The sequence below is a fragment of the Aphelocoma coerulescens genome, chromosome 27, assembly GCF_041296385.1.
Source record: "Aphelocoma coerulescens isolate FSJ_1873_10779 chromosome 27, UR_Acoe_1.0, whole genome shotgun sequence".
In the NCBI taxonomy this organism is placed as follows: domain Eukaryota; kingdom Metazoa; phylum Chordata; class Aves; order Passeriformes; family Corvidae; genus Aphelocoma; species Aphelocoma coerulescens.
This window is the reverse complement of record NC_091040.1, coordinates 63,125-88,663: the sequence shown is the minus strand read 5'-3', so window position 1 is coordinate 88,663 and position 25,539 is coordinate 63,125. Positions and strand designations below refer to the sequence as shown.

The window sequence follows — 25,539 nt, the reverse complement described above, 5'->3', positions numbered from 1 at the left end:
CTGGTATCTCTGCTGCCCTTTTGTTCTTTTTGGCCTTATGAGCAGGAGCAAACCAGGCAGCGCCAGTATGTGCCAGAGGGGTCGCGGAGCAATGCCTGCGCAATGACGTGTAGTGGAATAGGGAGGAACTTATGCTGCTGGGCCACTGTAGTTTGAATTTCTTAAAGCATTAAAAAAACCTCCTTCTTATACAGCTAAATAAGATCGCCTGAGTTTAGGCACCTGTGTAGTTCTGTGCCTGCATAGCGCCCACAGGCCTGATGCTGCACTATGCTTTCCTCTGAAAGATGAGGAAGTCAGAATGCGAACAAACACAAGGTACATCTAGAACATACCTCCCTTTAGAATTAAAATCACAGCAGCTCTGTGGTTAGTCTGCTGGAAGTGTTCTTTAAAAGCAAAACAAAAAAATGTCCCAAATGTGGGGGCTCCAGAGCAGGAACAGAAACGACACGTACCCGGAAGCCTCATCGTACCCTGGAAACCTCATCGTGCCCTTCTGCTCGTGTGTAACAGTAGCTACACGCACTGGAAGAGTAATCTCTCACGGCAACATGGTGCCCAAGGCCTCGCCCCACAGAATCACACGGTCAATTATTTTGGAAAAGACCTCCCGGATCATCAAGTCCAACCTATGACCGATCCCTATTACAGCTGGGTATGGGGTCAGTGGCTCTGACCCAGGAAGAGGTGACCGGTCGGGGGAGATGGTCCCGAAAGGAATCGCCTTCCCGAGGCCCAGTGTCTTCCCTCAGCTGCTGACCAGGGGGGCCCTTGCAGAGACTGTCAGCTCTTTAGTGATTATCAGCTTGTGATTCCAAGCTCAGCTCTGCAGGGCAGCCTCCAGTCCAGACCAGACCCGAGAGAGAGATGAGAGGCTTGTGTGGCTGGTTCTGCACGCAAGGTAGCTTAATTGTTGGTCCCCTCCAGCGACGGGGAAAGCCAGGGATGAGAGCTCTCTCTCCACAGGGGCAGAGGGCTTGCTTTTATAGGGATACAGGGGATGGGTGAAGGCCAATGGGTTACAAAGGATCTGCATAGGGTCTCCTAAAGGATTGTGGGTCTGTCTTTTCTCGCCATGACCAAAGAAATGGTTGCCTTTCCAGGGAGTCCTGCTGGGCGATTACAAAATCTCTTAGCAGAGATCCCTCCAGGGCAAGGGCTGGGCATACCCCACAGATCCCCACTTTGTCAGTAGACAAGAGCACTGAGTGCCGTGTCCAGTGGTTCCTTGGACACCTCCAGGGATGGAGACTCCACCACCACCTCCATGGGCAGTTCCGTCCAATGACCGACCACCCTTTCTGTGAAGAAATTCCACCTCATGTCCAACCTGAACATCCCCTGGCACAGCTTGAGGCCTTTTCCTCTCATTCTGTCCCGAGGAAGGTTAAAAACACAGGGACAAAATAAAGCTAAAAATCAAAAAGCCATCAAAAATCATAGAAAACGAGAAAAAGCGAAATTATGATATAACATTGAGGAATACAGGATTTATTATTATGCAACATAGACAATTAGCTTGTCAATGAGTTATTGTGTATGCAAAATGGTGCTCTAGAAGGTTCTGGGGGGCTCTATGGGGTTCTATGGGCTTCCAGAAGGTTCTGTGGGGTCCCATTGGGTTCTATGCGGTTCTATGGGGCGCTGTGGGGCTCTGTGGGGCACTGTGGGGTTTTAAGAGGTTCTGTGGGGTTCTTTGGGGTCCTATGGGGCTTTAGAAGGTTCTGTGGGGTTCTAGAAGATTCTATGGGGCTCTGTGGAGTTCTGTGGGGCTCCAGAAGGTTCTGTGGGGCTCTGTGGGGGTCTATGGGGTCCCATTGGGTTCTATGGGGCACTGTGGGGTTCTGTGGGGCTCTGCTGAGTTCTGTGGGGCACTGTGGGGTTCTATGGGGCTCTACAAGGTTCTGTGGGGTCCCATTGGGCTCTATGGGGTTCCAGAATGTTCTATGAAGCTCTATGGAGCGCTGTGGGGCTCCAAAAGGTTCTATGGGGTTCTATGGAGCTTAGTGGGGTTCCAGAAGGTTCTATGGGGTTCTGTGGGGCTCTAGAAGCTTCTATGGGATCCCATTGGGTTCTACGGAGCTCTAGAAGATTCTATGGGGTTCTGTGGGGCTCCAGAAGGTTCTATGGGGTTCTGTGGGGCTCTGTGGGGTTCTAGAAGGTTCTGTGGGGTCCCATTGTGTTCTGTGGGGCTTTTTTGGGAATTTTGGGGGGGTCTGGAGGGGATTTTGGGGAATTTTGGGTTTTTTTGGGGGAATTTTGGGGGATTTGGGTTTTTTTGGGGGGCGTCCTGAGGTGATTTTGGGATTTTGGGTTTTCTTGGGGAATTTTGGAGGAATTTTGGGGGAATTTAGGGCTTTTGGGGTTTTTTTTTTTGGGTCCTGAGGGGATTTTTTGTTTTGGGGGCTTTTTTTGGGGGCCCTGAGATGATTTTGGGAATTTTGGGGGAATTTTGGGGCTTTTTTGGGAATTTTGGGGGGGTCCGGAGGGGATTTTGGGGTTTTGGGGGGGAATTTTGGAGGAATTTGGGTTTTTTTGGGGTGTCCTGAGGGCATTTTGGGGTTTTGGGTTTTTTGGGGAATTTTGGAGGATTTTTTGGGGAATTTGGGGCTTTGGGGTTTTTTTTGGGGGGGTCCTGAGGCGATTTTTGTTTTCTGGGGGGGATTTTGGGGAATTTTGGGGGACTGTGGGGGGATTTTGATGAAATTCAGGGAACTTTGGGGAAATTTGGGCGATTTGGGGAATTTTGGGGGATTTTTATTGGATTTTAGGGGGACTTGGGGTAACTTTTTGGGAATTTGAGCTTTTTGGGGGGGCCCTGAGGGGATTTTGGGGCTTTATGGGGTTTTTTGGGGGAATTTGGGGGTTATTTGGATTTCTTGGGGGTTTATGGGGTTTTTATTTTTGGTTTTTCAGGTTTTTTTGGGTTTTTTTTGGGGGATTTGGAAGGGTCCTGAGGGGATTTTGGGGGTTTGGGGATTTTTTGGGGGGAATTTTGGGGTTTTGGGGGTTTTCTGGGGGATCCTGAGGGGATTGTGGGGCTATTTTGGGTTTTGGGGGGGTTTTGGGGGATTTTTGTGGGGTTTTTTGGGAATTTTGTGGTTTTTTTTTGTTTTTTGGGGGGAATTTTGGGATTTTTAGGCAGAGCCTAGAGGGGGCAGGGCTAAAGGGGGGATGGGCGGGGCTAAAGGGGGAATGGGCAGGGCTAAGGGGTAGATTTGGAGGGGTCCTGAGGAGATTTTGGGGGTTTGGGGGTTTTATTTGGGAATTTTGGGTCTTTAAGGGGATTTTTGGGGTTTTCTGGGGGGTTTTTTTTGGAATTTTGGGGGTTTTTTTGGGTTTTTTGGGGGCAATTTTGGTAGGCCGCTGACCCCACCAGCCGCGTCCTCGAACCGGGAAGCAGCGCGGAAAATCGCGCGGAAAGCGCTGGGCTGGCGTTGGAGTCCGGGCAGGATTCAGGCAGCCGAATAGACAGAAGCCCTTGTGAGGAGCGGGGGGGGCCTTAAGCGTACCACACTAAAAATGGCGGCCTGACCTAAAGTGGCTTTTGCCAGCACCCAAGATGGCAGCAAAGAACGGAAGTTGCGTCATCGACACTCTATAGATGGCGGTCATTTACGCTGTTTTCTGACCTTCTCAAGATGGTGGCAGGGAAGGCCCCTTCTACCTGCGTCTATTCAACTGCCTGAGCGCGACGCCGATGCTGACGCCAGCCCAGCGCTTTTACGCATCTTTCTGAGGCGTTTCCCTCTATGCGGACACCGACTGTGGGGTCAGCGGCGCCTGGGGCAGGCGGGAGCATTCAGGCAGCCGAATAGACGGAGGGGGGGTGGGGTCCTTGAGGCCGCCATCTTGAGAAGGTCAGAATGCCATTGACCCCGATTGCCATATTGGTGCGGTACCGGTGACGTCCACCCTTCTTCGCCAGCAGCGGCAATGGCGGTGAGCCCGGGGAGCAGCGCGGCCGGGCCGGGGCATCCGGGGCGGATGCTCCGGCCTCGGAGGTGAGCGGGGAACGGGGCCAGCCCCAGGCGGACGGTGGGGGCTGCGGGGGATCGGTATTCCGGCCCAGGGATGGGTGTCCCGGGACAGGAGTGGGTGTTTGGCACAGGGATGGGTGTCCCGGCACAGGGATGGGTGTCCAGGTACAGGGATGGGTTCCTGGGTGATCTAATGATATTATATAACGATCGTACAAGGAGATCTATATAAAGAATCCTCCACTGTCATCCTTTTCCCAGCCCCGCTGTGTTTTCAGGATCCTGGGGGCAGAGTTTGGGTCTGGACAAGGCTCTCGGGCACAGGGTGGGATTCTTGGGGTGCAGGACCAGGATTTGGACTCGATGCTCCCTGTGGGTCCCTTCCAGTCCAGGAAATGCTGCGATCCTGTGCCTCTGGGGGTGAAATAAAGGGGATCGGTGGGGTTTTTGCCCGCTGTGTTCATGGCCCCACCAGCTCCGGGCGGGTTAAAGGCGCAGCTGCCCCGAGACAGCGGGACCGGCCGGGGCTGCTCGCTCCCGGTGCTGCCGCCTTGTGGGGAGAGCCCGGCACTGCAGCCCGGAACGGCGCTGGACCACGGGATGGGCGTGGAACAGCAGCCCAGGGAATGCTGAGGCGTCCCAGGGAATGCTGAGGCGTCCCAGGGAATGCTGCGGTCCCATGGAAGGCTGAGGCGTCCCCTGCCCGGGGCACTCGGCAGCAAATCCCTGATGTTGAGCGGAAAAAGGAAAGTTCCGGGTTAGTGGGAGGAGGTTTCTGGAATGGAGTTGGGACAGGTGCTGATCCACGCAAGGAATCACGGGGTGGTTTGGCTTGGAAGGGACCACCAAGATCATTTACTCTCTGTTTGTTGTCCGATTCCACAGCAAAGAACATCCAGAACTGGCACCTCACCCTCACGGACAGCAGGAATGCTTTCCATAGCTCTTGTTTAGGAATGGCAATGGCTGGTGGGAGCTCTGGCAGGACCAGGTAAGAACAGAAATGGGATCATTCCGGCTGCTGCTGGAGGTGGTTTTCTGCTTTCAGGCTGTTCTTCTGATTGATCCTTTCACAGCACTGTTCTAGGGCACATTTGAGGGTAATTCCAGGAATTTCAAACCAGATGAAAACTGGTGGGGAAAAAATGTGAACCTGATCCATTTCTAGTAATTCCAAGCTTCTCCCACAACACTGTTGTAGGGGAAACCTGATGAAAAGGTGAAGATGCAGAGGAACAAGTGCTGTAAAGCCCCCTGGCACTCTGACAGAGCAAACCTTGCAGTACTCCCAGCAGATCTCTTGGAGAAACTGTGGGATCGCAAGGTTTTCCAGGGAAGCAAAACGAGGGCAGAGATGAGGGAATAGGCTTCCAGTTATTCCTTTAGTAAATTGTCTAAATTTGGGGATTTAAATTTGAGAGGGAACAGTGCAAAATTCATACAGGGAGAGGTCATAGAATCATGCAGTTCTGGGTTGTTTTTTTTCCCTCTTTGCCTTTTGGGCCGCCTCAGAGAAAAAGCTGAAAACCGAAGAAGCTGAGGGGGGTTCCCAAATTCCTTTCCAGCCCTTCAGAGGAGGCACAAAGCCACGTGCAGCTGAGGAAAGGGATGTGAGGAGAATGGCAATAATGGAGCCTCGGGACTCTGCACTTCATTCTTTTCACGTGTTTGGAGGTGCAGGAAATGCCAAACCCCACAGGAATTCTGTGTCTGTAACATTGGGTGCAACCTCTTGAAACCCAAGTGCTCAGAGTGGGGTTTTCCCAAGGGTAAATCCCGATGTGACATGGCAAAGCTTCAGTGAGGATTTCCAGGCTTGACTGCACAGCTTTTGGGAAAGCTCAGGAGCCAAGCAATATCAGATTTCTATGGGATTTGGATCAAACGTGGCGTTTAAATGTGGGACAGCTCAGCTCCCCGGGTGGGAAAGTGCTTGGAGTAGCCAGGCAGAGCTGTTTTTGAGAATTCCAAGCATTGTGTCCTTATGCTCCTTAATACAGCGTTTAAATAATTGATATTGAATGGAGACAGTATCAGGGGGATTTGTTAGAGTGGCAGGGATGTTTTTTCACTTGGCAGTGTGTCGGGATAGTCAAGACTCCTTATGTCAGAATTAATTGCTCTTCCTTCTTTTCCCTTTTGTTCTTTCTAGATTGTGGCTGAGTGGGAAGAATGTTTGGGATAAAGAAACGAAATGCCCAAGGGAAGCTTCGTGTTCCCGTGGGGCTGCTTTAGGTACGTGCAGGTTCTGAGCTGCACCGCAACTTGAGGCTCCCACAGAAGCCTTCCGAAGCTGGAAGGGCCGGGAAAGAGAATTCCAGGAGAGGTGTGGGAAGCGCTTTCTGCCAGGTCTGGGCAGCGTTGAGGTGGGAATGACTTCAAAGTGTTCCTTGTCCCTGTCCTGTTCCCAGCCCAGGACGAAGTTGGTGTTCCCCAAGCGGCTGCAGTTCCCTGGATGTGGTGGGAGGAGGTCTGTGCCGGGGAGTGGGAGAAATGTCCCCGCCCGGTGCCGTGTCCTTGGCGGGCAGAGAGCGCCGATCGTGGCAAGGGAGGTTTGTGAGTATGGAATCAATCCTAGCTCCTTTTTAAGGGAGTGTTTTAATGAGTCATCAGCGGGCACCCCTTTTAGACAGCTTTAGTTAAGTTCCTTTAGCACAGGTTTCATGTTGCTTTGATGGTGAAGTCACCAAACCCTGAAGTTTGCTAAATTACCCCTGAAAAGCTTTAATGAACCAATCCTGAGGGAATTGGGGATTGGATATCTGGGATCTTATGGCCCTTTGAGGCCATGTTGGGTTTACCCCTGATTTTGGTGCCAAGGGAAACTCCAAGTTAAGAATAATCCAAATATGAAGCACTTCTCACAAAACTCAGCTTTGCAAACCTTTATTTGGGCTAAAAAATAAGAGATGGGAATGCCCCTGGCAGAAAAGCAGCTGTGAGGCCCAGCAGGCTTCAAATGCCTGTCAGCAGGAGCTCCGGGAGAAATGGCTGCTGGCTCCGGGCATCCTGGGCTTTCCAGGCGGGTTTTGTACTGGCTTGCAAGGCAGTTTTCCTGCCTCTGGGGGGTGGCACCTGCATCCCACTGGAAAGGGAAAATGTGGAGAGAGCGCCAAGCGGGAAGACGGTTGCTGATGTGTGTCCTTGGATTGCAGTTCTTCCCGGTGCGTCTGTGCTGCTGGAAGTACAAAGGAGATCAGTCCTGGAGTACGTGTGGGTTCACCTGTGGGGCTTGGGAGAGACGCTGGACGTGAAATTCCAGGGATGTTCCCCTTGCTGGAGTGAGAAGCAGTGGAAGCAGTTTGCTATCTGCTTCTTCATCCCCTTCACCTCAGTCCCCTGGGGCTCCAGGTAATCCCCTCTCACCTTTGCTTTTCCAAGGGTCTCTAAATGAGGGCTTGAGCTTTGGTGTAGCTCCCTTTTGCAGGGAAGATCTGTTCCAGGAAAGGTCTCCTGGTCTGGACTGATGGCGTTGCAGGAAGAGCAGGAAACCCCACAGCTCCTGTGGCTCCCTCATCTGATTTGGCTGCAGGCCGCAAGGCTCATTCCCAAGTGTCATCCCCTGGCTCCGTGACTCGGTGAGGTTGTGTTCCCCTAAAGGCCAGGGGCCACTTTGTGTTGCAGCTCACGAAAGTCCAGCTCGGTGGTGCTGGGTTTGGTTTTTGTGTGCAATGAAGGCACTAAAAATTCCCCTCCTTCACTGGCACAGCCCTGGAGTGGGAGCAGATTCCCCTTATCCCAGAGTTATCCCGCTCCTGCCCTGGATCCCTGTGGTGCCGTGTGTTCTCCAAGCTCACAGTACTGCTGGCTCTAAACAAGAAAAACAATCCCTGTTCCTTCTCTTCTCTGTCCTTGATGTTCCCAGGCCCTGCATCTCCCTGGCTATTCCTTGTGTGAGTCTTCATCTGCATCCGACCTTATCCTGATCAAATAAGGGCCTGAGATGTGTTTAGCAGCAAATGCATTCCTGTAAAGAAAGCCAAGAGCAAAGAGCATCCAGATGCAGGGAAGTCTTTAGAAAAGCACTCCGGACGTGCAAATGAGGGATGTGTCTTTCTGCATCTCCCGTTGTTTTTCTCTGTCAGGTTTTGGAGGGGTTTCTCTCCGTGATTTCCTGCGATCCAGGTGCATCCCTTCCTTTGTCCAAATCCAGTGCCAGAGGATTGAACAGCTGACGAGGGGGGTCTGGGATGAAAACGGTTCTGCTAAAATGAGGGAAACAATGCTGGAAGAGAAATGAGCATCTTTTTAATGCCTGGTATAAAAATGGTGGAAAAAAGGCACTTTTTATTTGATTTGGTGTCATTGTCCCTTTTTTTTCACAGCTACAACTCCACGGTGAGCAACCAGAGTGGAAATGTGAAATGCAGGAGTCTCGGATTCCACAGTGGGATTAACTTCCCTTTTCTGCTCTCTTTCAGGACTGAACTCGTCCCATCTTTGGGACCAAGAGCTTTGGTGTTGGAGCAGCCAAAGCCAGCTAGGGCCCCCCTTGTCCTGCCCATGGTGTGGGTAAGTCACAGGCTCCTTTTCTCTGTGTTGGGATGAACTGCCTAGGGAATGCCGTTTCCAGCAGCCTGGTGTGCTGGAAAAAGGGAGAAGGGAAGAGGGAATGTGGTGCCAGAGCTGCGTGCCATCGGGTTGTGTTTCCCTCTGCAGACAGAGAGTCTCTGGGCTGAGGTGAGATTGCTGGGAGTGCTTGGATGAGCTGTGCAGGAGACAGGGAGTTGGGGATTGCAGCTGGGGATTGGAACCACTGCCTTAGGTCTGCTTAGTCAGTGTCTGTGTGAAGTGGGATTTGCGCTGGAGAGGTGCTGTCGGGAACAAAGGACGGAGTAAATCCTCTCCAGGGATGCGCAGGGAGGGAGTGAGTTGCAGGGAAGGAGAGTATTTCTAAGCCGTGTCAATATTTCCCTGAAAGTGGGGCTGGAGCAGTGAGGGGGGTGCTTGGGTTTGGCCTGGGCCTGTCAGGAAGAGCCATAAACGAGCCAGCCCAGGCCCTGACGCCTGCATGGATGTTTGACACACTTCTACAGAAAGCCAAGGGAGTCATGAATGCAGAGGACAAACTGTAGGCGACTGCTTACGATCTGTGGGGAATTTCCTTTGGAATTACCAGTCAGAGAGTGCATGCAAGCAGAGCACATCTTTTGGCTTTTTCCAGTCTGTCATCTCCTGTCTGGCTATAGAGAGTTTTGTGCGCTGCCGTTCAGGAAGCAGCGTGTTTTCAGCTGGAAATTGGGGATGGTTTTGTTTCCTCAGGGTCTGGGGTCTTTCCTGAGAGAATCACCCTCCCATAAATCCCCTGGGTTGTTCTACACAGCTGCTTTGGCCATGGGTCAGAGAGAGAGAAGGGAAACGACTTTTTAGGGCGTTGAAATTTCTCCAGGCAGGAGTGGGATGTCGTCTTGCCCCTCCCCAAAGCCGTGCAGGCGCATGGGAGTAGCTCAGTACCGGCGCAGCTCTCTGAGCAATAACAACGCTTGGGAGGTTCGAGTGTTGATAACAGCTCTCCTGTCTCCTGGGGCCCAAGGTTCGGTCTCATGGCCCCGGACCGGTGAGGGAGAAAAGGAACTTGGGCTATTCCTGGGAAAGCTTCTGTTATTCCTTGTGCAGCCTTTTAATTCCATGTTCTGATGGACTGTCCGCTGTCTTTCTAACAGGACTTGTCAGAGATTGAGATTTGGGAATTGAATTTGGGTCCGTTCCCTACAGAATCTTGCCAAGCCTGAAGGCCTGGGGCGATGACTGCTCTCAGCGAGGGCTCTTTATGAGTCCTCTGTCAGATTTCCCTCAGTGCTGGGCAGGAAAGGCGAGGGTTTGGATCAGGAATTCTGCAAGCAGGCCCTGTGTGACCGTTGGCTTCTTGTGTGTGTGTGTGCATCAGTGAGCCAAAATCAAGAGCAAAGGCTGGTTTGGTTTTAAGAACTTAGAGTAACTTTAAAAAAAAGTCATCAACTTTTTCTTCTTTTTTAATTTAGGTGCTGGAATTGGCTCTCTGGACATGTGCTGAGCTCTCGCTGCTGTGGACTGTGCAGCCTTAATTGCTGCAGCTTCCTGTTCCCAGCTCAGGAGAAAGTTGGTGTTCCCTGAGCGGCTGCAGTTCCCTGGATGTGGCAGGAGGAGGTCTCTGCTGGGGAGTGGGAGAAATGTCCCTGCCCGGTGTCGTGTCCTTGGTGGGCAGAGAGCGCCGATCGTGGCAAGGGGGGTTTGTGAGTATGGAATCAGTCCTGCCTACGGCGCTGACGGAAGAGAGAAGCACTGGGGCAGTGTACGGAGAAACTTGGAATTTCAGGTGTGGCTTAACAGAAAGCTCAGGGTGCAAAAAGGGGGGTTTTGTGTGCCCAAATTGCCTTGAGACGGCTTTGCTGTCTGTTCTCTGCAATTGTGCCTTCTGAACACGAGAGCGTTTTACTCGTGGTGCCGTGTGCAGCAGTTCCCACAGTGCCGGGAAACAGACGATGCTGAAAATTGAAGGAATTTGGACACGTAAAAACGAGCTGTTCATTCTTCTCTGGTGCGAGGGGTTTGATGTTGGTTGGCAGCAAAGTTTCCTGGTTGTCTTCTGCTCTTCTTGCTCATTCTCAAAGTCAGTGTAGGATTTCCAAAGAACCTGCAACAGAGAAACCTCTCCTCGTGTTTGTTCTGGGCACACAGAGATACCGGGAGGGGAAGAGAAGGGGTAAAGGTGAGATTTCCCTGAGAGAAGGTTCGGAGATCGGGGTGCGTTCACTGGCGCCACGGGCTGGGATTAGGGCTGAGCGGCACCAACCCCGGTGCGCATTATCCCCTCGGCTTTCCCCTCCTGTTCCAGCAGGGGATTCATGGCCCTGCTGAGAGACAGATGTTAATTAGTGAGTGCCAGGCCGAGCCGTGCCAGCAGCAGGTTCTGTTCGAGCTGGTGCTTTACTGGCACGTTCGTCAGCCACACGCTCTAATGAAAGTCCTGGCGTTTGTTCCTGATTTTCTTTCACTCTTGCATCCAACTTTCCAGCTCTTTTCTTCTCTCTGTCCAGTGTGTCTTTTGTGTTGCTTTCTTGTCCTGTGTGCTCCCCATGCCATTGCCTTTCACTGCCTCACTCTCTCTTGTTTTTCTTTTAAGAAATAAATACTCACTCTTTATTTAATAAACACCGCAGAGAGGAGAGGGGGGAGAAATGTTCCCTGACAGCTGTGAAGTTGAAGCAGACAGCAGAGTTCCGTGATAGGGATGTCCTGGTGTTCTTTTAAGAAATCCACACTGACCTTTATTGAATAAATTCTGCTCAATCCCTCTCCCTGTTCTGTCTCTGTCTCCGTCGCCGCCTGCATCTTTCTCTTTCCTTCTTTCTTGCTCTCCTTTTTCCTTTGTGCTGCAGTGTGACTGTATTTCTTTGTCCCTCTCACTGTCCTTTTGCCTGTCCCTGTCTGCATCAGCTGCTCGGTCCCTCTCCCTCATGGTGCCCTTCTCTTGAGGGCCCCCTGTCCTGCTGCCCATCCCCCTCTTTCCCCATCCCTCTGCTGCGCCTTCCCCGTGTTTCCAGCCAAGCCCCTTTTTGGGGGATGTATGCATGGAAATGGCTTTATGAAAGTGCTGTTCTGCTTTTTTATGAAAGTTTGTCCCGTTTTGTGCCTTCTTTGGGGGTGAGGAAAAAAGGCTGGGGGCGGGGGTGGAGACTCGGGGGCTCTGAATGTCACTTGGGGCACCCCAATGTCCCTGGGAGAGCCACGATGCAGTGGAGGAGCAGGTGAGTGGGGAATGAGGGGGGCCATTGCTGGGTGCCCTCCCCCAGAGGGGCCCAAAACTGCCAGAAAATCCACCGGGAGGGGTGTGTGTATGACAGTGTGGAATCCCCAAACCTGTCAAGTTCTTTGTTTTTACATCTATAGACAAATGCTACTGATTCAGATGTAGATTCATTTTGAAATAAGCCAGCCCTCTCTCTCTACTCTGTTGCATATAGGAATATAAGAAGCTGGGACTAGAGATGAGCAAGTTTTGAGAATAACCAGCCGGCGTTTTTCTGTAGGAAGGGTGTGCAAGTGAAGCAAGTGCCTGGCGCCAGGAGCCGAGAGGCTCGGGCTGCAGGAGCTGCAGAGCGCCCTGAGCCGGCTTTTGCCTCTGCTCTGTCCCTGCCCTGCAGCGCGGCCCGGCCCCGGGCTGAGCTGGGCGGCGCTGCTGCCGCCTGGTGGCGAGAGCGCGGCACTGCCGGCCCCGGCACGGCGCCCCGGCGCTGCTGCCGCCCGGGGCCGGGGGAGCCGAGAGGGCGGCGGCCTCGGTGGCTGCCGAGCGTGGCAAGGAGCGGGAGCGAGCGGGGCCGCGTCTGGCAGCGGAGGGGAGGGGCGAAGGACGGTTCGGAGCGCCAAGGGACACGGGCGTGCATGAGCGGGGCCAGAGCGGTGAAAAGGAGCGGGCGCCGTGCGGGGCGGTGACCGCGACGAATGACAGCGCGGGGGGCGGCCCGGCGGGGCCGGTTTTGCCGGGCAGCAGAGGCGCGGTCACAGCGCGACACGGGGCGAGGGGCACTGGGCGAGCACGGTGGGAATAGAGCCGCCCGCGTGCCGCTCTCAAGGGGGCGGCTCGGAAAGGAAGGCGCAGTTCGGCGCTTTCGGGACGGCGTAAGTGGCGTTTTTATTCGAACCTGCCAGGACCTTGCAGACGGTGGTTTAAACTTCCGCCACACTCAAGATGGCGGACGCAATAGGCCCCTGGGAGAGGTGTCCGCACCGATGCCTGCCGCCGGTCGCGGGGCCGTCGCCCGCCTCCGGCGCCGGTGACCCCACCACCCGTGTCCTCGCACCGGGGACCACCGCGGAAAATCGCGCGGAAAATCGCGCGGGGCCGCCGTCGGAGTCCGGGCCGGATTCAGGCATCTGAATAGACAGAAGCCCTTGTGAGGGGCGGGGGCCCTTGTGCGTACCACACTAAAGATGGCGGCTCGACCGGAAGTGGCTTCTGCCAGCACCCAAGATGGCGGTAAAACCGGAAGTTAGATCATCGCCACACTAAAGATGGCGGTCATTTACGCTGTTTTCTGACCTTCTCAAGATGGTGGCAGGGAAGGCCCCCTTCTACCTGCGTCTATTCAACTGCCTGAGCGCGACGCCGACACCGACGCCAGCCCAGCGCTTGCACGCAATTTTCTGAGGCGTTTTCCGCTATGCGGACACCGACTGTGGGGTCAGCGGCGCCTGGGGCAGGCGGGAGCATTCAGGCAGCCGAATAGACGGAGCGGGGTCCTCCACCGCCGCCATCTTGAGAAGGTCGCATCGCCACATTGGTGTGGTACCGGTAATTTCCCCCCTTCTTCGCCCGCAGCGGCAATGGCGGGGAGTCCGGGGAGCAGCGCTGCCGGGCCGGGGGCACCGGGGCGGGTGCTCCGGGCTCGGAGGTGAGCGGGGAACGGGGACAGTCCCGAGCGGACGGTGGGGGCCGCGGGGGATCGGTATTCCGGCCCAGGGATGGGTGTCCCGGGACAGGGGTGGGGGTCCCGGCCCAGGGATGGGTTACTGGACTATCTAATAAGATTATATAACGATCGTACAAGGAGAACTATGTAAAAAATCCTCCCTTGTTACCCTTCTCCCAGCCCCGCTGTGTTTTCAGGATCCTGGGGGCAGAGTTTGGGTCTGGACAAGGCTCTCGGGCACAGGGTGGGATTCTTGGGGTGCAGGACCAGGATTTGGACTCGATGCTCCCTGCGGGTCCCTTCCAGCCCAGGAAATGCTGCGATCCTGTGCCTCTGGGGGTGAAATAAAGGGGATCGGTGGGGTTTTTGCCCGCTGTGTTCATGGCCCCACCAGCTCCGGGCGGGTTGAAGGCGCAGCTGCCCCGAGACAGCGGGACCGGCCGGGGCTGCTCGCTCCCGGTGCTGCCGCCTTGTGGGGAGAGCCCGGCACTGCAGCCCGGAACGGCGCTGGACCACGGGATCGGCATGGAACAGCAGTCCAGGGAATGCTGAGGCACCCCAGGGAATGCTGAGGCACCCCAGGGAATGCTGAGGCGTCCCCTGCCCGGGGCACTCGGCAGCAAATCCCTGATGTTGAGCGGAAAAAGGAAAGTTCCGGGTTAGTGGGAGGAGGTTTCTGGAATGGAGTTGGGACAGGTGCTGATCCACGCATGGAATCACGGGGTGGTTTGGCTTGGAAGAGCCACCAAGATCGTTTACGCTCTGTTTGTTGTCCGATTCCACAGCAAAGAACATCCAGAACTGGCACCTCACCCTCACGGACAGCAGGAATGCTTTCCATAGCTCTTGTTTAGGAATGGCAATGGCTGGTGGGAGCTCTGGCAGGACCAGGTAAGAACAGAAATGGGATCATTCCGGCTGCTGCTGGAGGTGGTTTTCTGCTTTCAGGCTGTTCTTCTGATTGATCCTTTCACAGCACTGTTCTAGGGCACATTTGAGGGTAATTCCAGGAATTTCAAACCAGATGAAAACTGGTGGGGAAAAAATGTGAACCTGATCCATTTCTAGTAATTCCAAGCTTCTCCCACAACACTGTTGTAGGGGAAACCTGATGAAAAGGTGAAGATGCAGAGGAACAAGTGCTGTAAAGCCCCCTGGCACTCTGACAGAGCAGACCTTGCAGTACTCCCAGCAGATCTCTTGGAGAAAGTGTGGGATCGCAAGGTTTTCCAGGAAAGCAAAACAAGGGCAGAGATGAGGGAATAGGCTTCCAGTTATTCCTTTAGCTGAAAGCCTGGGGGAATTGAGAGGGGCCACAAGAACTGTTTGTGTAGGAAAATGGGAGTTTGGGGGCTGAATCTGAGTTTCTCTCTGGGGCATTTTTGAGGGAAAAGGTGAGGTGCTGTTTAAGGGAGGGAATGCACATTTTTGGGGTGGAAAAGGTTTAATCAATATTGTAGAGGAAGTAAAATGTTGGGGGTAAAAGTGGATGCAATCTGGAGGGGACAGAATGAATATTTTGAAGGCAAAATGGGGAACTCAGTAGTGGACAGAGGGGGAACATTTTGGAGGCAACACTTGACAAACTCTCTGGGGTGGAGAACGAACACACTGAGGGAAAAATGAGGTGATGAGCAGTGGGCACGTAGGGAAGGTTGTGGGGGTAAATCTTGAGAAAAGCCCCGTGGTATTCAAGAAATTCTTGGAATCAGGACGGAGGAATTCAGCGGTGGAAAAACAGGGGAATTTTGTGGGGGTAAAACTTTAAAAGATCTAAGAGTTGAGAGTGAGTGTTTTTAGGTGAAAAGGATGTCTTGTTGAAGTTGGGCATCTGGATTGTGGCATTTATGGATCAGAGGGTGTGTTTCCAGAAAGTAGAAGATAAAGAAGACTCCCAAAGCCTCGGTAGCTGTGTTAAGAAATCCCTCCCAGGGAAGAAAGGTACCTAAACCTCCTAGAAGTAGGGACTAATTAGCATGGGAAGGGAAAAACCCAGCCCAGTGGGAGAGAGCAGGCCGGGTAAGGGAAGAGAAGGATGCCCTTAAGAAGAAGCAGGGAAGGGGAATTTCTCGGTTTGCTAAAATGTATCAAAAAGTTTGGAATCTGGGTCTGTGTGGAGGCTGGGATTTTCTCGGCCGTATGGAGAGCCCAGCACTAGGAATAAAGTAATTCCAGGCTTTACAATGCCAAAAATGCAGTACCAGAGAGTTCTGTTGTCCTGAGGACTTGGGGGATATTTGGCAAAAATTTCTGGGGGCCCAGGCTGGACCGAGCTTTTCACACTCCCCGGATTCACGGGATCGGGGATTCCAGCGTGCCCTGCACGGGTTTTTCAGGGAAGTCCCAAATCCGTGTGAGCACGAAGCAGAATCCCCTGGGAGCTGAAGGCAATGGGATATTTCTTGGGAATTTTGAAGGATTAGGTGAGTCCTCAGTGTTAGGTTGGAATGAACCCAAATTGTCCGGGAGTTGCTGGTTTAGGGATGGCCAGGTCTGGATTTGTGGGCACCGAGCGTTCCTTGTGTCAGCTTTAGGTCTGGGTTGGTGGGAATTGTCAGAGAAAAGAGAAGGGAATTGAAATGCACAGCTCTATTCCTGGAGAAAGGATCAGGATGGGAGAGGAAAGGCTGTGGAGCTGCTGGGAGCCCCTGGAGAATGAAAGGATCTGAGGTCCGGAGGCAAAAGCTGTGGAACAAAGCCTGGAAAGGGTGCGGGGTGGGGCAGGAGGGGGAGGAGGGCACCGCGGGGGGTAGGGGGAAAGAGGGAAAGGATCCCTGCTCCTAGAATCCAGCAGGGACCAGGAGAGGATCATTTTCCATCCACTGCTTGTTCACTGCCTCTCACAGCTTGTACAGTAGTTGCAATCCCAGTGGTGCAGGGATGCACTGGAATTCCTGAGTTAATGTTAAGTCTTGCCAGATGATTTTGCTAGATGAGGTTAAATTCCAGTGAATCTGTACCAAAAAACTGGAAGCCCTGAAGCACAAGAAGCTGTGCTGCAAGGCCTGATGGCCTTGGTGTGCTCCTGGCTGTACCTGTTCAGGTGTTCCCCTGCTGTGCTGTCTGTCAGAGCCGTGGGGATGGGCAGATCCAAAGAGCTGGAGTTAAACCCCACGGAGGCATTTTGGAGCAGGCGGGTGGGACCAAGGCAGAGCTGCTCAAGAATTGCAGGTAGAAACTGAAGCCCTCACAGGGAGAGCTGTGTAATCATCACAATCCTCTGCTTTTCCTATGACAGAACCTGTTCTTGGTCATTGCTGCAGTTTGCAGGGAGTAAAAATGCCCTTGGGGATTCCCTACTGGGACCAGCAATCCATATTTTGAGGGGAGTCCTTGAAACAGACCTGTGAGAAATGAGGATGCTGCAGCCAGAACAATGGGAATGGAGAGTCTGTCGCTGTTATCCCCAGAGAACAGCAAATCACGACATAGGTCCAGGTTAAAAGATATGGCCAAAGCAGAGTTAAGACCTCATTTAATGAATTTCTCCTCTTTTATAGTGTAGTTCACAATTAAGAAATTACATGATTGGCTTATTCACTCACCACCTCTCAAGGTGATAGGCCGAGCAGTAAGAGACCCATTTCCAAATATTATTCTCACAAGACTGAAAACAATTCTAGTGTTCTGACAACAATAGCAGGTGTAGAAATAGTTTACATTCTTACAAACTGTTACCACCCATCCAGTTCTCATGAGAACGAAAGCTCTCACAGAGAAGCTGTGAGAAGCTGGATTTCTCTGTTTCTCTGCTAAAGGATGAGAAAGGAAAAACTTCACAAACTACAGAGCTGAAAAATTTCTCTGCTCCTGCCTTTTAGCATCCACAGAGAGTCCATAGTGAATGTTGTCTGGTGAGTCTCTGAATATCTCTGATCTAATGCTGTGCTGTCAGCAAGTGACCTCATTCTGATTTGAATGGTCCCAGTGTGCTGAAAGTACACACTGAAGTACAAAATGCCTGTGGGAAGGTTCATGCTCCCAAGGGATTGGTCTAGGGATGTGCAGCTTCTGAACTGCACAAATAATTCAGATTGCCGCAGCTGCCTGCTGGGCCATGGTTCTGGGCCAGGAGTATCAGGAAGGTGGCATCTTTGCTGCCAGGTCAACAGTTATTTTCTTTGGAGCTATCAAGACAAAAACAAAATGGTGATCATGCCCCACTTGCAAACCACAGAGCACGATCAGTGCTGTAACTGTGTATTTTTTTTTCCTGCTCTCTGCAACTCTCTCAAGGATGCCCTGAAGTGCTCTGGCTCATGGCAATATAATCTGTGTGTAACAGCTTCCCTGTGCCTGTCTGTGTAGCTGGGTCAGTCACAGGCTGTCCCATAGAATCCCTGAGGCTGGAAAACCCATTGAGACCATCAGGTTCAACTGCTGCCCCAGCACTGCCAGGGCCACTCCTTACCCCTGTCCCCAACTGCCACATCAAGAACCACCCACTGACAAAAATTGGGGTGAGGGCTGCAGGCACAGACAGCACCATTGCTCACTGGCAGGGGGCCTGGGGGTTCCCAGAGGGCGTCCAAAACCCCTGGCCTTCCCAGGCAGGATGGCTGGTGTGGAGAACACAAGGTGCAGGTGGGAGCATCCCAAAGCCAGACTCGGGATCATTTCCCTGAAGTTCAAGGAACCCGTGCTCAGAGCACCTTTAACTCCACTGTGCTTGGGACCTTTTTGTAGGTGTAGGTTTTTATGCACTTGGAAACAGATCTTGGGATCTGCCAGTGAATTCAGTGAATTGTCTCAGCCAGAGGCCTTTTGGCTGACCTAAAAAGTAGATTTTGAACCCTTGAGCCACAGGGTTTGTAGTGTTTTTCAACAGCAGAGCAAGACTCAATGGGTTATCCTGTTCAGCTGACCCCACGAGGGCCGGGTCAGCTGTGACAGCCCTTGCTGTCATGCGTTTTCCTCCCTCAGCAAAAGAGAAACCACTTGGCTTTACTCTGCAGGGTTCACTGAGGCTGTGAATCGTAATCCAGAGCATCTTTAGGCTCCCAGTGCTTGGGGCTGTGGTCTTTGGTGTGCGAAACACACCCCAATCTGTCTAACTCGGGTTTGGATGCACATTTCCAGTTACTCAGACTGGGAAGAGGCCAAGAAGGTGGTGGGAAGGGCTTTCTCCTGGGCCTGAACACCCTCAAGGCAGGGACGATTTTTAAATGTTTGTTGTCTTTTGTTTCCCAGCCCAGGGCTAAACTGGTGTTCCCTGAATTGGATGCGCAGTTAGGGCATCCAAAGGATCGTGGCAAGCGCAGCACTGAAAATGTCAGGATGAAACAGTTCTCAAGAAACTCAACTTTCTAAAACATTTGGCAAGATAAAAGCATACAGGAATGACCTTGAAAGAAAAGCCCCTGTCAAGAAAAGCAGCAGGAGAACAGCTGTGAACAGAAACACTAAGGAATTGCTGCTGGCTCTCGGTCCCGGTGTCCTGTTTTTTTCTGGCAGGTTTTGTACTGAATTGAAAGGCAGTGTTCTTGCCTCTGCGAGGCACCTGCATCCTACCTGCGGAAGGAGAAAGTGTGGAGCGGTAAGTGGGAGGATGGACCATTTTTAGATCTACCCTTGGATTCCAGTTCCTCGTGGAGGGTCTGTCCTGCCTGAAGTACAAACAAAGTAAATCCTGGAGTACCTGTTCGTTTGCCTGCTGAGCTTGGAAGAGACACACTGGACATGAAATTCCAGGGAAGCTGCACTTGCAGTAGTGTCTGGAGCAAGAAGCAGTGGAAGCTGTTTGCTGTCTGCTTGTTCCCCACCTTCACCTCAGTTTTCTGGGGCCCCAGGTAATCATACATCACCTTTGCTTTTTCCAAAGTCTTTGCTGAAGTGTTTCTAAATGCGGCAGTGAGATTTTCCATAGCTGGAATTTATTTCTGTTTTGGGAAGTCTGTCTCATTGTACAGTCTGTGATGTAACAGTTCCCATGAGAGGATAATCACTGTCAAAGAAGGCAAATGAAGCTGAGAGCCTGGACTAGGATGCCACAGGCCCCTGCCAAGCACAGGTTACAAAATAGCAACCGCCCAGGTTACAAAAATACTAAACTAAAAGCCCATGTTACAAAATACAAAAAAAAACAGCCCACAAAAATACCAAAAAAACAGCCTACAAAAATACAAAAAAAAAAAAAATCAGATTCCGAAATACCAGAATAACCTAGTTCCAAAATAATAGAAAACCAAGGTAAAAAATATCAGAAAACTAGGTTTCAAAATCCCAGAAAACCAAGTTTTGAAATACCAAAGTTATCCAGTTCCAAAATACCAAGTCCAGAAATACCAAAGTAATTCGGTTCCAAAACAGTAGAATACGAAGTCCCAAATTGCCAAAGTAATCCAGTTCTGCAATACCAGAAAACCAAGTTTCAGAATAGCAAAGTAACCTACTTTCAAAATACCAGAATACCAGGTTCCAAAATACCAAAATAATTTCCTTTCAAAATACCAGAATATTAAGTTCCAAAATATCAACATGTCCCCATTTCAAAATATCAAATTCCAAAATACCAATTTTCAGATGCCCTATATGGGCAGGATTCCCAAACGCAAAGAATGCATTATTGTCAAAATGGGATCTGTGCTATCAAAATGGTTATTTTCTGTTCTGAAAAGCTTTCACCCAATGACCATCAATACTTGTATTTATTGTGCTCATTTAGCCAGATGTAATAAGAATTTTACTTTAAAAGCCAACACTTGTAGCAGTTTTCTGCTTAGTTCTTGTCTGTGAGAACCGGCATTTGGGCAGGAGAGCTGCGGTCAGGAGCAAAGGATGGAGTAATCTGCTCCCTGGATGGACAGGGAAAGACTGAGTAGCAGGCAAAGGGAGTATTTATAAACTATATCAATATTTCATGGAAATTCGGGGTAGACCAGCTCGGGTTCTGTCGGGGCCTGTCAGGATTAGCCATAAAAAACCCGGCCAAACCCTCGTCCCCTCAAGGGATGTGTCAAACACTTCCACAGAAACACAATTCAGTAATGATTGCAGAGGAAAAATTACCTGTAATCGCTTATGATCTGAGGGAAATTTCCTCAGTAATTACAAAGCTAGGACATAGGGAGTTTTGGAGGCAGAATCCCAATTTTGGCCACAGGCACCTGGCTGAGAAGGCCGGTTCTTTTCCACAGAAAGGAAAGCCCGGCACCCCAGTGTTTCAGGGACAGACAACGGCCCATGTATGGGAGGGAACAACTGGCAGGACCTTTCTCCACCTCACCCCCCGCTCCAAGGCACAGCAGGTCCAGGCATGACCAGCTGCCTTCAGAGGGTTGCCTGGGCACACCTGCACAAGGAGCTACTAGTTCAGAGGGGCTGATGAAGGTATCCCAAGTGTCCCTCCAGGAACAACAGTTGGAGCATCCTAGCAGGAGCTAGGGAGCAGCCAGATGCACCTGGGCACCTGAGCATGCCGGGCACCACAGAGAAACTTTCAACTTTCCCCTTTTATCTTGTCAGTCCCTCCCCAGAGGCCCCAGAAAAGAGAGGTATTATTAGGAGAAAAGGGGCTTAAATTGAGGGAAAACACTTCCTTTTCCATAATTGTCTCTATCAAAATTGAGGGGGAATCCCGTTCCCCTGCAATTTTAATAGTATCATTTGAAGGAAACCCCACCCCTTCTATGCTGTTAGGGGTATCAATTGACAGCAAATCCCCATTTCCCATTATTTTCTAGTTTAAATGGAAAGGGAAAACCTTGACTGTGCTATTTTATGGGTTTGAATTAAGGTTAACTCCTGCATTTTCATCATCCAAATGTGTAAATGGAGGGGGAAGCCCAGTTGTCCCCCCTTTTTAAGGGTTTGAGCTGAGGGAAAAATTACTCTTTCTGTATCATTTGTGAGATTTAAAGTGAGGAAACCCCCTCTTTTCCAAATATTTTAGGGGATTAAATTAAAGGGGAGAAGCCATTTATTTGCCATCATATTAGCTTAAGTGGAAGTAAACACCCCATCTCCTCATTTTAGGGGTTCAGTTAAAGGAAGTGCTCCCTTTTTCAGCATTTTAAGGGTTTAAATCTGCATTTCAGGGCACTTCTACCCATGCCCCGGTACCAAATATCTCCTATGGGAGTAAGCCCAGCACATATGTAACCCTAACAGCACCCAGGAGTCTATTAGTTTTGTTATTTTTATTTATAATGTATCTAGCCCTAATTAGAGGTCCCAATGAGAGCTTCACCATTCATATAATTACTACTCTTTTCCACCCTACTTAGTCACATGTGAAGTATTACGTGCTAATCACTAAGGAACAACTGTGCAAATTAACAGCTAGTTATCCCACTTAGCTATCTACACTGCCAAAATACAAAGTTTTATTTGTTACCTGGTCTCTGCTCTTTTACTTGATGTAGCTGTAGCAAAAAAGAAGGTATCATCAATTCCCTGAAGAGCTTTTTTTCTCTCTCCAGCCCTTTACTCACTTTGAATTTAAATCAGAGGAGCCAAGCAGCTATAGCTCCTTTGACAGCTTTTATACCTTGTGGTAATTACCTCCTCCCTTTTCTGGGGCATGATGGGAATGAGAGGCGGACCCAGCCAGGGGTATATTAACCCCAGCCTTTGCCAAAGGGCTTCATTTCCTCCCTGGGATTGACTGGGATGGGAGATGTCCTCTCATTTCAATGAAGGGGGCCTTTCAGCTTATATCAGTTTTTTTTCCCCTCAGTAGATGCTTTTGGTCTCTAAAGCAACAGAGGTTTTGAAGACATTGGGAAGAAGATGGTGTTGAACACAGGGAGTATTTAGGCTTGTAATTTTGGCCTGAGTGTTCAGGGGTGGTAAGGTGCTTTTCTAAATTCAGGGTTTTCTCTTGTTTTTTTTTTTTTTTTTAGGAGCTTTGTAACTTCCAGGTTGTATTGAGTATGAAGCTTCAAATTTTTTTAGTGCATTCATTGCATCATAAAAGGGACCTTGCTCATATCAAAGATGATACCCGAAATTGTGGCTTCCAATAGGTAAGTTATGGATTGCAGCTGGGAGAGTGTGAGCAGGGTAGCTGGTTTAGGAAGTGCCAGAAGGGGTTTTGAAGGCTATAGGGTGGGAAAAGGTGTCTATTTAGGGCTACCTAAGGCTTTTTCCCAAGCACAGCAGATGCATTTATGCATCTTAAAGCACACAAAGGCATCCACCGTACTCACAGAAATACCCTATAACTTTGCCCCTCGCTGTCTTACGTGTCTATTGAAATAATGGCCCCAGCTTTTGATTCTGGGTGAAGCCAGAGACCCGAGGACCTGGATGTGCTTAGGAGGTGGTGAGTAGCCAAATTGTGGGCATTTGGCCTATATGCCACTAGATTTGTGCATTGATGTTGTGTTTTTTTTTTTCTATTGTAGGTGACTTTGAGGCTAACCTGGCTATTATGGGGCCTTCTGAGACAACTGAGGAGGACTCATTTCACAGCCAATGTGGATTCATATTGCCGGTCATCCGAAAGATAAGTCAGGGGCTATGACCTGGAGATGGGATGGCAGCAGGGTAGTGAGTTGGAAATTCCTGGGAAAAACTTAATAATTAGTGTAGGGGTAAGGGATGCTCTCTAAGGGGCCTCTTAGGACAGCTAAAGGGAGAGGCTCCACATTTGATTGCAACTGTAGGGTATGCAGTGCAGAGCAGTTCCAGTCTGTGTTGTGTTGTCTGGTGTGTTGTGTTGTCTAGCATGTCTTCAGGATCCCTTGGATCAGATATGTCTGCCTTTTATCCTCAAGGACCTTATGGCAAGTGTCAGCCATCATCTCTAGGTTCTCAAACATTTGTACTTCTTGGCATGTCACCGATACCATTTGTTCTCTTACCGACGGGCTCAGCCATGTCTCGGAATCTCATCTCAGAAGTGTTGAGTCAGATGTCTTTTGAGGCCTCATTCCTGGCTGTATTGCCATACATCCTTTCCAGCTGTGAGTTGTAATGTCCTGGGGCTTATAACATTGTAAGGATACAGGGAGCATTCTGAACATAGCATTGTTTTGCAGCTGTCTTGATCATCGTGACTGACAGTTCTTGTAATAGGTCACTCTATTACAGTCTTTTCTTCCGCTCCTTAGAGCCTCTTCCATCTACTGTCGCTACGCCATCGGTCATGTCTTTTGGCGTCATCTTGGTCCTCACCGTCATTCTTCTCTCAGAGAGCTTTTTTTATCATCCTTGCGTCCCACTGTTTGTAGCATAATGTGTTGTTTGAGTTTGTGTTTAGCCTGGAACTGCTCTGCCCTGTGGAATAGACTGGGGGGTAGGTGGAATAGAAAGAAGGCTTTATGGGTAGCCTTTACCTTTGCATAACCACCTGAGCCACACCTCAGACGGAGCAACCACGGCCGGTCTGTGCGGGGTTCGGCGGGAGCGGTATGGCGGCATCTTGCAGTTTTCTAGTCCTAAGTTATCATGCAGCCCTTTAACTTTTGTCATCACTTCCTTTCAGATGCAGATGGGTTAAATCGGTGGCAGAGTGCCCCATACCGGGTGAGAGGGCTTGCACAGGAAGGTCAGTCGCCATTTGTCTTTGCAGGGCAAGTGTAAATGGTGACTGTGTTCCAGTATTGTTCTTTGTCTTTATTTTTAGGAGGGAAAGCTAGATCTCAGCAGTCAAGGTCAAGTGAGCAAGGTAAGCAGTGACCGGTGGAAAGAAAAAGTTGTTATTCCTTGGGTGGCAAGTTCTGGTACAGCTCTAAGCATCCACTGTCATTTGTGTGTTTTAGGGGGTCCACTTGTATTATGCTGAGCCCCCTCACCGACTGGCCGATGTACCTGGCTCACTGCCCTCATGAGCCCTCCCAAAGCATTATGGGACTCTGCAATGAAGCCTTTACCTTTTCCATTCAAAGATACCGTCCAGGCAGACTTTGGCAACGGCCGAGAAGGTGGGGCGAGTTGGGGAGGGAGGGGGGAGGAGCGAGGGTCTGCTCAAGTCTCAGCAATGCTGCATCACCTTGTCTCCTCTTAACCCAGGTATACCCTACGATGATGGTGCCATCCTTGGAGCGCAGCCAAAGTGTGTGGCCCCAGGACCCCGGGCTTCTTAGGAGATGGTGAGTAGTGGAATTGTTGGGTTTTGGCTAACATGCCACTAAGTTGAAGCCTTGATATTTGGTTTTCTTTATTGTAGCTGACTAAGAGACAACAGGCTGGCAATGGTAGGAGCTTCCTGGATGGCAAGGTGGCCCTCTTTTGCACCCAAAGAGGATTCACATCCCTGGATGTCTGAGAGATAAGTCAATGGGATGAAAGCGGGGTGTTGGGTAGGGGGTTGCTGGGAGCGATTTTTAAGTCAGCTTTGGAGACGGGGCTACCCACAAAGGGGCCCCTTAGGCCACATAAAGGGAAAGTCTCACTTTTGATCACAGTGCTGAGGTGTGCAGGGCAGAGCAGTCCCAGTGCATGTTGTGTCACTTCTCTATTGTGTGTTCAGTGTCTTTTGGGCATCTTGTGTCTCATGTCTTTTGCTTTAGCCCTTTGATGTGCTTGTGGTCATTCTTCTTGCCGAGAGTTTTCTCTTCTCGTTGTGTCCCCTCCTTTGTCATCTGCTGCATGCAAATCCTGCATGGGATTTGGCCCGGAGCTGCTCTGCCCTACTGCACAGTCTGGCCTATAGGTGTAATAGGGCAAGGCTTGGAGACTTGGAATTTGTTTCATAGGGTGTAGTTTGGCCTCTAGATGATATTCCTAGATTGACACAGGATGCCTGGAGCTGTTAAGTTCTCACGCAGCACTTTGACTTTTGTCATCACTTTCTTTCAGATGCAGTCGGGTTAAATCTGGGGCAGAGTGCCCCACACCGGGTGAGGGGGTTCCTGCAGGAAGGTCAGTCACCATTTGTGTTTGCAAGGCAAGTGTGAATGGTGACTGTGTTCCAGCATTGTTCTTTGTCTTTATTTTTAGGAGGGAAAGCTAGATCTCAGCAGTCAAGATCAAGTGGGTGAGGTAAGCAGTGACTGGTAGACAGAATGACTTGTTATTGCTTGGGTATCAATTTCTGGTGCATCCATTGTTATTTGTGTGCTTTAGGGGGTCTACTTGTATTATGTTCAACCTCCTCACCAACCGGCCGACAGACCCAGTTTGCTGCCCTCGTGAATCCTCCGGAAGCATTACAGGACTCTGCAATGAAGTCTTTACATTTTCTATTCGAAGCTACCATCCTGTTGCCTTTGGCAACGGCA

The 25,539-nt window shown here is 50.8% G+C and overlaps 2 long non-coding RNA genes across 3 annotated transcripts; one reads left to right on the top strand and one right to left on the bottom strand.

The window, feature by feature from the left end:
- The first annotated feature begins 7,427 nt into the window (after positions 1–7,427).
- LOC138099350 (uncharacterized) lies at positions 7,428–10,379 on the top strand. The gene is made up of 4 exons (XR_011146702.1): positions 7,428–7,561; positions 7,849–8,108; positions 8,405–8,495; positions 9,965–10,379. It is a non-coding gene; the product is annotated as an uncharacterized lncRNA (long non-coding RNA).
- Positions 10,380–16,216: 5,837 nt separating this feature from the next.
- LOC138099291 (uncharacterized) lies at positions 16,217–21,804 on the bottom strand. 2 transcript variants are annotated; one of them, XR_011146697.1, is made up of 4 exons: positions 21,708–21,804; positions 19,619–19,719; positions 19,011–19,316; positions 16,217–18,883 (listed from the first exon to the last, which is right to left on the bottom strand). It is a non-coding gene; the product is annotated as an uncharacterized lncRNA (long non-coding RNA). The 2 variants fall into 2 exon arrangements; XR_011146696.1 differs by having other exon boundaries at positions 16,217–19,316.
- Positions 21,805–25,539: the final 3,735 nt, after the last annotated feature.